The 13,150-nt window shown below is 33.3% G+C and overlaps 1 protein-coding gene across 1 annotated transcript in view; it reads right to left on the bottom strand.

Annotated features, from left to right (window-relative positions):
* Positions 1–13,150, bottom strand: part of Fgf7 (fibroblast growth factor 7) — a 55,316-nt gene that overhangs the window by 40,980 nt on the left and 1,186 nt on the right. The gene's annotated exons all lie outside the window — the stretch shown is intronic.

Raw genomic sequence — 13,150 nt, 5'->3', positions numbered from 1 at the left:
TTGCCACAGTCATTCAGTTAATTAATGGAAGAGGTCAACACAAGAACTATAATATCTAGTATTATTTTTATACTCTCATGTTCCTATCTGTTCAATCCACTATTAGGGGATAGAAATATATATTAAAGTCTTATACTAAAATAGTACTATTGGTGTAATAAATTAAGACTGAGGCTAATTGTTCTGTCTTTTTTTTTCTCCAGTTAACCACCTAGTCCATTCATAAACTCTGTATCTGAATGAAGGAAGAAAATTAATGGATATTCATTAATATTGTTGATTTTGCTACTTGCGGATAGGTCTGCTAAGAAGCTTTGATATGAAACGAGACCATACTTTTATCACAAAATAAATTGTGGGATTATTAACATATATTAACTATACAAGTCATTTTTGTGAATAATGTAAATAACTGTTTGATTAGTTACTACTTTCACTATTCCTCAATAGCTCCTTATTACCTATGAGTAAAATCCATGTTCCCTAAAGTGTAATACAACTTTCCAAGATAGGAGACTTCATTGCAGTCTCATCCCTCCCTACTTCCTACCTTGAACTTGATGCTCCAGAAACACTAATTCCCATAAATACCTATCAGTACATCACTCAGCTTCCCCTAATGTACTATTTACCAGGAAGGGATGCCATTTCTTCTGAATTCCTTCACCATTCGTACCCCTGCCTCTAGCTGATTTATTTCTGCCAGCTTTTTGAGATGTGCTTTAAATGCCACGTTCTTTAAGAATCTTGCCCTGTCTGTCACAGATTCTCTTAACTGCCTTCCACTATGGTCTCCTAACATATTAACTTATCTTATCCCAGTACTTACTACATTCTACTAAAAATTGACTCATAGGTGTTGGTATCCCCAAGTGAGCTGAAATTTTTCCAATAGTGGATATTTACCATATTATATCTCCAAAACAGCACAGCATATACTCACTAAATATTTTAATAAATATTATTCTAATCACTGGAAAGAGCCACTGCAAATTTCAGAATAAGAACTTTCTAAGGTTATTTTTAAGAAACTGGAATAACATAATATCAAGCACATCTCAAATAATACATATATCTAGTATTCAGAAACATTAAGCAATATCTATCATATGATTTATCTAGAACTACATTTGAAAATTCTCAAAGTAGAAATCTAGATAGATTGTCTGTGCCTTAACTCATCATTTTTATTCTATTTCTTTTCCCTCTTTATTTTTATTGGGCATGGTCCTAAAAGGATTAGAAATAAATAGAGAAAATAATAATAATGGACAAGAGAAATAACCAATTGCCAGTAAACTATTCAACCTATCCTTCAGAAGTGCTGGTTGGAACAAACACACTGCTATTTGTTTTATTGTTTTGTGTTTGTTCCATTTGAAGTTCATGACCTTGAGAAAGAAACTATCTGGATGTACTCTTAAAATTCACTGATTTATTCTCTGAAATTAAATTGCATCTATGTATGCATTCTATAATAATTATACAGACAATTACTAATGGGTAGAAGTACAAATATTTTCATAAATGTCATAAATGTGCCTAAAACACAACCAAAATAACTTCTGCAGCATCTTTAGCAATTTGTAAGCAAAATAAACTGAAGGTTGCTACACCAACTCAGGGGGAGACAGATGGAGATGTTTTATACAAGGAAAATTGGAGCGAAGCATTTATTTAATACAAGAAGATAGTGCCAAGTACTTATTGGATCATAATATGAAAACCTTTTATCTGTTTATACTTATTCAGCTGCAAATTATCCCAATGCATGGTACAGATTATTATGTGATGTTTTAATAGCACCAGTGACAGTGTAGTGATACATGTGATGATAACTAAAAGTATGCTTTGGAATTAAATCTTCTTGGGTTGACATCCAACTCTGACAACTACTACCTATGTAACCTAGAGCAAGTTACTTAAATCCATGAACCAATGTTTCCTCATCTGCAAAATGAGCATAAATCTGCCAACTTTACATGCACTCTATGAAGATTAAATTAGATAGTGTATATGAAGTGTTTTGCACAATTACAGGTACACAGAAAATCCACTTGTACTAGTAATTTTTGTTGCTATTTTAAAATAATATTCATGACTATGTTTTCATTGAAGAAAGATATTGCTTTAAAATGCCTCACTTTTCCCCTTCAAAGTGTCTTAGTAACACTTCTCAAAAGAATAAATAGAAAAGGCCAACAAATATATAAAAAATGTTCAGCATCATTAACAATTAGGGAAATAAATGCAAAACTACACTGGCATTTCATCTCACACCAGTCAGAGTGGTAGTCATCAGGAATACAAATAATAATAAGTGCTGGACAGGATGTGAAGAAAAGGAATACTTTTACACTGTTGATGAGATTGCAAATGAGTACAACCACTGTGGAAATAAGTACTGAGGTTCCTCAAAAGATTTTCATACTGGTGGAAGCACTATATGACCATGCTACACCACTCCTCAGTATTTATCCTAAAGAATTAGTCATCATACTATGATGATACTGCGTATTCATGTTTATAGCACAATTCACAATAGCCAAGCTATGGAACCAGACTAGGTGTCCATCAATGGATGACTGGATAAAGAAAATGTGGTATATATGTACAATAGAGTTTTATTCAACCTAAGTAAAAATGAAATTGTGTCATTTACAGGAAAATGCATAGAACTGGAGACTACTGTGTTAAGTGAAATAAACCAAACTCAGAAAATCAGGGTCATATGCTTTCTCTCATATGTGGAAGCTAGAGAGGAAAAAGAAAAAGAAAGGTGTGGATGGGGGAGCTCATGGAAACCAAAGGGCGATCAATAGAGACAAAGGACCAGGGGATGAGAGAGGGGAGGGATGGGGGAAGTGCTGGAAAGTGACATTGGCCAAATCATATTGTTATACTGTGTGCATGTACAAATATGTAACAACAAATCCCACCATTATGTACAATAATGCACCAATAAAAACTTGGGGGGAGATAAAGAAAAAAAAGTGTGGCTTAGTTATAAATATTGAAAGGTTTAAATCAGTATTCTGTATATATACTTCTTGTTTTTAATGTATGATATTAATCACCCAGTGAATTCATCAAACCTATATTCAACATCTATGCTGTAAATTAATAACCCATACAAATACTTCTGGAAAACAATCATTGCACTCAAAAGATTTTTATTTGATCAACTGAATCATCACCAAGTTTTAAGCACCACTCTTTCTTAATTAAAATAAATAACACCTAAACAGGAGGCAAAACAGTCTAATTTTTAAACTAGAGTTGATATACTAGTGAATTTATTAAACTGGTGAATTTCCTGAAAGCCTGTTTTTCTTCCAAGAAATAAATTATTAATGTGATTATAAGCTTATAGCAGGAGGTATTTTGAGAAATAATTATTATGGAATATAATATTCCATACCAGTTTTACTACTGGCAAGTATTTTCAAAGGATTAACCATTATTTAGCCATATACTTATATTCAGGCACTCAATAAAAATGTTCCCAATTGTATGTTATACAATTTTGCATGGACTAAATTGGAAAATTTATGTCAAGAGTAACAAACAAAATTTATTTCTACACAGTTCACTAATTTTAAATGCTAATATTAATGTGAGTGCCTGATGAACTATTAAATAGTACTTTAAAACATCATAAATATTAAAGTTTACTTAATAGTCATGATACAGATTATGCTCATTTCCTTTGGGATGTATAATTTTTTCAATATCTGATCAATTTCAAGGCAGTTAAGAGAAAATTTGAAGATCAAATTTGGCCAGAATCTTTCCAAATTCCAATTAAACAACCAACATAATTTTATAGTGCATTATTTGTACAAGAGAGTGAGCCTACTTTCTCAGAAACAGTTCAGTAGTCTTATCTACGTGGAAAAGCACCTCATTTCTTTGCCAGCATCATGAATTAGAGGGAGTAAAACTCTGTGCAGCTGTTTGGCTACTGATAGAGTTATGTAGTCAAGATAGGTGGTCTAACACTTTTGGTAGTAAAAATTTGCCTTATCTTAAAGAATGCAACAGATAACCTCCATAATTTTGTCCTTTCAGACCATAAGTCTGAAAACCATTATTTCTTTCACTTCTTGGCAACTGTTATGGGGTAAAAAAATTCCCTATAATGATAATGCAGTTTTGAAAGTGATTATTTGTGAACAGTTACCAAAGGTTGGTTATCAAAGATTGAAAAGGCCCTAAAAAGAAAAATATGCAGTTATTCAAGAAAAAAATAAAGCTGTCTATATTATCCCAATTAGCAGAACTTGAATTATGCCTTCAAAAGTAGTTACTCTTTAAAGAAAAGACATCATATAAAACTTTGAAAGATTAATGACCGCTTTTTCAATTCTTTCATTAATTCAACAAAAAGTCATTGATCCTCCTTTTGCCACACTGAAGAAATCGTGCATCTGTTTTTTTAGAGAAGTAGCAGTTTAGTTGGGGTATATATGAGGATATATGAGCTGCTGGCATTAAAACAAATTGAGAGTGGGTTCACCAACTTTCTATTTTTCCCCAGTTTTCTGTCCCCACATATATGCCCTTTTTCCTTTCAGTGCTGATCATAAAGTCCAGGATCAATTTTGTTAGGAGGCAGATTCTATTCCTATGACCAATACCAATTATGAATTTTTTCCACATATATATGTACACATGTTTGTGTGGTTTTGTTGTTTGCTTATTTATTCATTTGTTTTGGTACCAGGGATTGATCATCCCAAGGGTATTTAACCACTGAATCTCATCTCCAGCCCTTTTTATTTGTTATTTATTTATTTTTTGAGACAGAGTCTTACTAAATTGCTGAGGATGGCCTTGAACTTGAAATCCTCCTTCCTTAGCCTTCCAAAGTACTGGGATTACAGGTGTGGGCCATCACACTCAGCTCTGCATTTATGTTTTGATATGCAAAGATTAGTTGACAATCAGGTAGGAATAAGAATGGATATTGAGGAGGGCCACAATTCTTCCAGGATTTGTCTTCACCTTGCCCTCCTGCCAATCATCCTTCCAGTGTCAACAACTTCTTCTAAAATAAAACAATTTTTCTACTTGTCCCTTGAAATTACCTAGAAATACATTAAATCAAATTGGTACTGGAGGCCTTTTTTTAATGATAGAGAATAAGAGGAAAGTGAGATATGTTTTTCTTTTACTTCAGTAAGACTTTTAATTCTTATCCACATTAAATTTTCTTGATAATTTAGAAATGTATTTCCTATTTTTAACTAATTTTAAATGTATAATAAACTAAAGGAGAAATATATTGAGTGACTATGAATCTTTCTGCCTTCTTCCACCTCTGCTCTTGGGCTAATTGCTGCATGTTCTATCATGGAGAGATAGAAGAAAGAATAAACTATGGTGCTTATCTTTCCAGAAGTGACATCCTAGTGGTGGTGCCAAATGCAAACAGAAAGAACCACAGACAAGGCAAATGTATTCTATATGGAAAGTAAAGCAACAAAGGCACAGAAGATGATAAGAACAGTACTGGTTTTGTCTCTATTTAAAATATCAAATGAGTGTCCTTCTCAAAGAATGTTGAAATGAAAATTAACAATCGTTCCATCAGGTTATATTAAATATTAAATTTCTAAGTAGATTTTGAGCAGTAAATGAAATTTGTTCTTTACTGTTGAAATAACTACAACTTTTGTTCAAACTGTTTTTTTGAAAAGTAAAACAAAATTTATGGTTGATATGATAAGAATTTTTCAACGATATTAGAATCCTGAGACATTTTTAGGTTTTTGACAGTTTACAGGTTGCCCAAATAATAGTTATTGGGCATCATTTTAGGAGAATGGTACTATGAAGCTGTTCTGAACAGACTAAGAAAAGACTTTGAACCAGGCTTAACTCCCACTATAAATCTCTGGTTTTCAACTAGCATCCATGCCCAAAATATCACTTTGATAGTCCAAACTCAAAATTCCTGATTTTGGCATAACTCTTTAGTTATGCTTAGTTAAGCTTAAAATATTGGTTCAGGTAAATTTTTAGCATTTTTATTTGGATCAAACAATGGAGTGGCAGCTTGATTTAGTTATTGACTACACCAAAGATAGACCCCCAAGACTATAGTTCTCAAATTGTAATTTAATGAAATTTAAATGTTCTACCCGCACCAGGGGTTGGCAGCTGGGGAGTAAGAGGAGTGTTCTGATATCAAATGTGTTTGGAAAACCATGTTTACACTTTTCCTAGAATTTTGCAATTCACATTAGTGTAGTTGTAGTTTAGGGTCACAGATGTTCTGCTAAAAGACCTGTTCAACATTATTTAACTTAATATTTACCAGTCAGCGAGGCATGACTGAAGCACAGTTTCCATGCCACTGTGCTTCAAGAAAACACCATTAACATCTCAAGGGACATTAGAGTTCTAAGAAATATAGTTTGGAAATACTGCCTTAAGAAAAAATATTCAGGCTCAGTTGATTCTGAATTTGGCTGCATATAATTTTCTCAAAATTATCCGAAATTACATTTAAAATTAAAATAGATAAAATGGGAAATATTATAATAGAACATGAAATATATTGTGTTGAAATATTTCTCACTGCTCTTGTATTACATTAATCATAAAAATAAATTCAGTTTCAGAATAGTTCAGATAAAGAAGCAAAGATTATTACAGTTTTATGCACAAAATTAACAGATTCAAACCTCTTATTTCAGTGCTATGATAACCTACTAACATTTCAATCCCTTTGTACACTATTACTAAAATTTCTAGTTAAGTTTCTTTTATCTTGATTTATTTTATCTGCCTCTACTATCTTATCAATCCAATGCATTCCATTGTCCTCATTCCTTCAGTGAATCAAAAAAAAAAAAAGTAAAGCTCTAGCTAATGAGAATCCTTTATACTTCACATTAAGTTTATAGAGGATTCCAATCCATTAGTTTTTTTTAAAGAGAGAGAGAGAGAATTTTTTAATTTTTTTTTTTTTTTTTTTTTAGTTTTTGGCGGACACAACATCTTTGTTTGTATGTGGTACTGAGGATCGAACCTGGGCCGGACGCATGCCAGGCGAGCGTGCTACCGCTTGAGCCACATCCCCAGCCCTCCAATCCATTAATTTTTATATAAAGTCTTTTTTCCTTTCCCATTTTTCTCTTTTCCCTCCTATTCACAAATTTTTTTTTTATTTATTCTTAGATAGACACTACCTATCAAGTATTCCCAACCACTCCAATGAAAAAATTTACTAGAGCAACTGGAGAATCTCTAGATCCAACCCTCCCCAATATATATTAAGCTTTCTCCCTTTAAGAATGATGTTGCCGGGGCTGGGGATGTGGCTCAAGCGGTAGCGCGCTCGCCTGGCATGCGTGCAGCCCGGGTTCGATCCTCAGCACCACATACAAAGAAAGATGTTGTGTCTGCCGATAACTAAAAAATAAATATTAAAAGTTCTCTCTCTCACTCTCTCACTCTCTCACTCTCTCTTAAAAAAAAAAAAAAAAAAAAAAAAGAATGATGTTGCCTACCTAAAATTAGTCCTGGATAATTTCCCTCTCTTCATTTTCACTGTAACAAACACATTCATAGACATAACTAAGGAACTTAAATGGCATTTTCTTTGTTAGTGAATTTGATATGGCTTTTCTACTTAAGTCCTTATTTAACCTCAAAAGCATATATGAAACTTGGTCAAGAAAGAGTTAAATATTTAGTGACTCTTCAACATGGCATTTCAAATCTTGTGGGAGGCAGGGGATTTTTCTTTTTCAACCTCTTTTGGGTGTAGGAAGTTTGGATATGGTTTGGAGAAGAGAGTAGATCATATCGAAGACTAATTTCATCTAACAAAAGTTCTTTCATCTTCTGTGTTACTTAAGTATACACATATCCTGCCTTTTCTTCTATATGCCATATGTGAAATTTAAATAGAGAAAACTGTCATATTCCAATAGTGATGTTATGGGAGTGCTTCCAAAAATTGATAGAAAAGAAAACTTTGCTTCGTGTTATGCATCCCAATCGTACAAAAAGAGCAAGGTTCTATAATAATATCCTTTTCACTAATATGGATTGTGGTTCTCTCCCCCATAGGTTTTCTAGGTTAGAAATTGTTTCTTTAAACCTCTGCCATTGAACTAAGGGGGGTGGCTATGAGAGATAGAAGCCTAACTTGGAGGTATCTGGGTTCATAGGCAGAAGTGGCTTACTTATGTGCCAAGAAAGCTGGCATTGATGCCTGTATTCCAGGTACCTTGAAAAATGTCAGAAGAGAGTCATATCATGAGACTGTAGCACAGGACCTATTCTTCCTTGCTGCTAAAGCAACCTTCTTATATAGTAGCTACAGAGCTGTCATCACATGCATTTCTAAGCAAGTTTACCAAATGTTGAAGCCACTAAGATTTGTCAGAGTGGTCAAAAGAGCCCAGAAGAACTCCCTCAGTGCACAATTCAGAGATTCCAAGATTAAGCCTATTCCAAAATCCTCTAAAGTGCAAGTTAATTCTGAAGCCCTCTAAGGTTTCTAAAATATTCCCAGGACCCCTGAGAGAGTTCCGGCTGAATTAGAATTATTGGTCCCTATATGAGTGATTTGCAAGCTTAGCTGCACATTAAAATCACTGGAGAACAAAGTCTGATTCATGGGTCCTCCCTGCCTTCATGAGATCCTGATTTAATTGAGCTATGGTTTCCCCAGTAATTAATGTGATCCTCTTAGTTCAGTAGTTTTCAGCCTTGGCTGCATGTCAAAGTTATCTAGGGAGTTTAAGATTCCTGATACTCGGACTGTATCTGTATCAATTTAATGAGAATCTTTGTGGGTGGAATCTCACATCAAAACTGTTTTAAAGCTCCCCAGCCGATTATATTTAGCCAAGTTTGAGAATTAGAAAAATCTACAAAAGGCAGCTCCTCCCATATATCTAACAACCAGCTTCTTCTATTCTCTCCAATTCAGTTGGGCCTCTGAATGCACAAAAACTATAGCTAAAGAGTTGTTACACAGCTGAGTCACAGAGATCAGATGCTCTGGTTTGATATAGAAACAAGAGTGATATAGAAATGGTCAGTTCAGATGAAGGTTTAAGAGATGATAAGAGACGTGCCTATGGCAATAAATGAAGTTATTATTATTTAGGAAATGCCAGGCACTTATCACAGCCAAAAAAGGAAGATTATAAAACAAAATATAAGATGTCATAGTACAGTTTCAAAGAACAGCTAATATTTCCAATCTTCTTCCCAGCAATTTATCCATCTTCCATAATTGAGAGCCTTGACAAGTTATATATGGGAATTCAGGTCATCAGTACTATAGGATTCCATCTTGTCAATAATTTCTAGGATTGTCTTTCATAGATATGTTCCATAGAGCTCCACAGATTCATTTATTATCATTTTTAAAAATATTTTTCAGTTGTAGATGAACACAATACCTTAATTTTATTTATGTATTTTTATGTGGTGCTAAGAATCAAACTCAGTGCCTCACACATGCTAGGCAAGTGCTCTACCACTGAGCCAAAATCCCAGCCCATTTATTATCATTTTATAGAGGCAGAAATTATCTTTATATTGTTTTTTATTTTGACGATGTAAGTTATTATTCTTTAAACAACTTGCTAAATTCTGTTTGAAACACAAGCAAATTTATCTTTTCCATATTTAGAGTGATAGGTATATATTTGATAGCTACTAGCAGCAATTATTGTTGAGTAGGAGCCTATCCAAAGAATTGTTGACAACTAAAGTTGCTGAAGCTTTTGTGGCCAAAGTCAAATCCAATAATACTGTGTTTATTTGCTTTTCGCCAATTGTTAGGCCATATCCCATCACAGTCTAACAATCCAAAAGAGAATATTGCCAAATCATTGGCCAGTTTTCAGAATGGCTAACCCTTTTCTTGCGATGGAGCTAACAATGCTCAATGATATCGATGGAAGACATGATTTCTCTTGGGTTAGTGGTTTATGACAATTAAGGATTTTTTCTATTTACTATTGTGAAAGGAACAAAATATTTTACTAATTAGATATCAAAAGCAAGAAGATTATCTTGAAGGATTGGGTTCTCTGTTCCACATCTGTCTTTCAGGGCAGTTGATGGGCACCCAGCACACTGCTGCCATCTCTCATACAGCACTTCAATTCCCAACTAAAACAGCAGTGTTATTTTTGTCAGGTGTGGATTGATTGATTCTGTCTGCTGATGGTCCAATAATTATCTAGATTCACCCTCTATATCTGTCTCAACAGAAGTGGAAGCATTGACTATTCTTTCCAGTTCCTTTCCAGTTATCAGTTTTGTCCTCTGTAGAGAACACAAATGTACTTTTTGAAGGGACATTTTATGCTTTTAGTATACTTACTATTTGCTCAAGTTAGGTTCCAATTTTATCACTGAGAAATCTACCCAAAGGCTAAATGTGGAAGCACCGAAAAGAACAAGTAGAGAGAAAAGGGTTTTGCCTCCTGGTTAGGAGCAGTATGCAATTCCTTAGGACCAGTTCTTTGGTAACAGATGTTCTCCCTCAATAGTCAGAAACAAGGTCCAACTTTTCTTAGCCTTTCATGAGTTCCCCCATCTACACAATTAATTCTTGCTCATATGTCTATAAATATAGGTCTTATTTCTGGTCAGTTCCTTGGTACATGCTTTCTGCAGTGTGTTCATTGCAAACTAAAGTTGAATTATTTGATAAGATGACACTATAACTAAGGTAAGACTGAAGTAAGTGAGATCTTCACAATCCAGGGTAGCTTTAGTAAATTTTCAAGGTCCTTAAAGATATGAGACATAGTAATCACATCTACCTCTCCAAACACTTCCCTCTTCACCTCCCCACCCTTCCTCCACCTATCCCAGTCTAACTTCTTCTAGAAGCAAGAACATACAACCAGATCTTTCCCCTCTCCTGCTAATGCCAATCCATATATACCAATATCACATTCCTAAGGACTGATGATATGGCTGAGTGGTAAAGCACTTGCCTAGCACGCACAAGTCCCCGGATTCAATTCTCAGAACTCCACCAAAATAGTTTTATGTGGGAGCTGTGCTTCTGTTTGTAGAACTAAGCATCCCTCTAAGTGCTATTAACATCCCAAGTCATTTCCCTTTCATTCAAAGAAATCTTTTGAGAATGGATTGGGACTTTCTTATGGTAACAAAGAACAATTAATATTTTATATATTTGGCATCTTACTTTTCATATAAAAGGGTATTTTTATGTACGATATTAAAATCTATATCACGGACCCCTAAAGAAGTTCAACACCTGTTAAAAATTTTAAGGCATAAAAATATGAAGAATGATATTTAAAATTTAATTCTGATATTCACTAGTTACACAAGTCTGCTACATCAGAATCTAGTAGACAGTCCAATTATCTTTAACTCTCATTTCAACAAAAACAAGAAAGGAAAATCTTTTGTTCATTTATTCATTCATTCGTTAATTATTGAAGGTTGTAAACAATCCAAATTTTGGAATTTCAAGTTTCTCATCCTCTTGAGTTATTTTAAACAAATTCTCCTAGGTATTTCCTTTGTATCTATCTTTCCTAATAGAATAGCTTCAATTGCACCTTGTGAACTTGCATGTTCATGTATAGACATTCACTCTTAAAATGAGTAAGGCTGCCTCTTAGGTAATAGGAAATAGCTATCAGAATTATCTTCTGTAAATTATTCTCCACAGATTCTTCATTGAATTATCTCATTCTGTATCTTAGTATTTCCTATAGACAAAATTATCTTAGCCTACTTAATTTTGAAGAAACCTTATTGACTCCTTTTCCAATTAGATAGCAGGGCAATTTGACAATGATTTAGGATTTGCTTAAAGAATTCTGATGAAGATTTCTCTTTCCAGGAGAATTTACCATCTCAAAAAGGTATACCACATATATAGACTTGTAAAAAGCTTGAAGGTGAATATTATTTACATAATGTAAGTCATGTCTTTTTAATACATTGATATTATGACATTCTAATTTATAATGACATAGGATGAATTTTTTCCTTTCTTTTTACTGTTGACCTAGTGTTAGAGGAGAAATGACTTACCAAAATAGCATTATGATACTCAAAGTTACCAAATTGTATTTCAAACTATAGAATACTTCTAGTATTTTGTGTATGTATGTATGTACACATATATATGTACATATATATATGTATTTTAAGAAATTTTAACACAAAATAAAATTTACATGTATGAATACATTCTAATTGAAAATATTTTTGATGCCAAATAATCATACATATTATTCATTTTTCACTAAATTTTACATCCAACTGTTCACTTTTTCATTATTTGGTAAAACATTCAAAAGGAATTAGAGTATAGAAGAATTCTACAGTTTATTACTACCATTTGAAATTAGATCTGGCAACAAATCTTGTCATTGAGATAATATTCACTTTCATCTCATTCATTGTGGGTGATAGTTATACAATGGCTACTTACATTTCTTTACATTCATGCAAAATGCTCTGTTGTTGAGGACAGACTAGGCTATAAGAACTAGAAGGTATGTTGGAGAACATATCCCATGTTTTACAGATGAAATTAGAAAAACTGAAAAGTCATTCACAGAAGGGCACAGGAACCATGTGTTATAACTTCCATCTGAGCTCTGGCTTTCTACCAGATTCCATTATCTATCATAAATCTCAATATTTTTTAAGTAAGCTGATGATAAGCCAAATTTTATTGCTCACATAGAAATGAATATCCATAAAACTTCCTCTGAATAGTCATTTCCTTAACTAAACTTCAGTATAATCAGAACAATCTTTTAGAATTAACATGATACCTTTGTTAATAGCAGTAATAATAACAAAACCATAATTGTTCACAGCCCATCAAAATGGCCTTAACATTCTGTATCAATTATAGTTAAAGATCCTTTTGTTTTCATATTGTAAGCATAATTCTCCCAAATGCTCATTTATTTATTGATTAGTTTAGAAGTCTAAAAGACATTTAGTAAACAGGAAACAAAAGTTTTAAGTAATTACTATGAGTCTGGCACTGTGCTAGGCACATGATCACACCACCATCCTCATGCATTATTTTTTTCAACTGACTTTAACACACCTAACATGTATAATATTAACATTTTCCAAGTCCTAATAATACTACCAAAGC

The sequence above is a fragment of the Callospermophilus lateralis genome, chromosome 3, assembly GCF_048772815.1.
Source record: "Callospermophilus lateralis isolate mCalLat2 chromosome 3, mCalLat2.hap1, whole genome shotgun sequence".
Taxonomy (NCBI): Eukaryota; Metazoa; Chordata; class Mammalia; order Rodentia; family Sciuridae; genus Callospermophilus; species Callospermophilus lateralis.
Note: the sequence above shows the minus strand (reverse complement) of the source record. Positions and strands in the feature narration are given on the sequence as shown.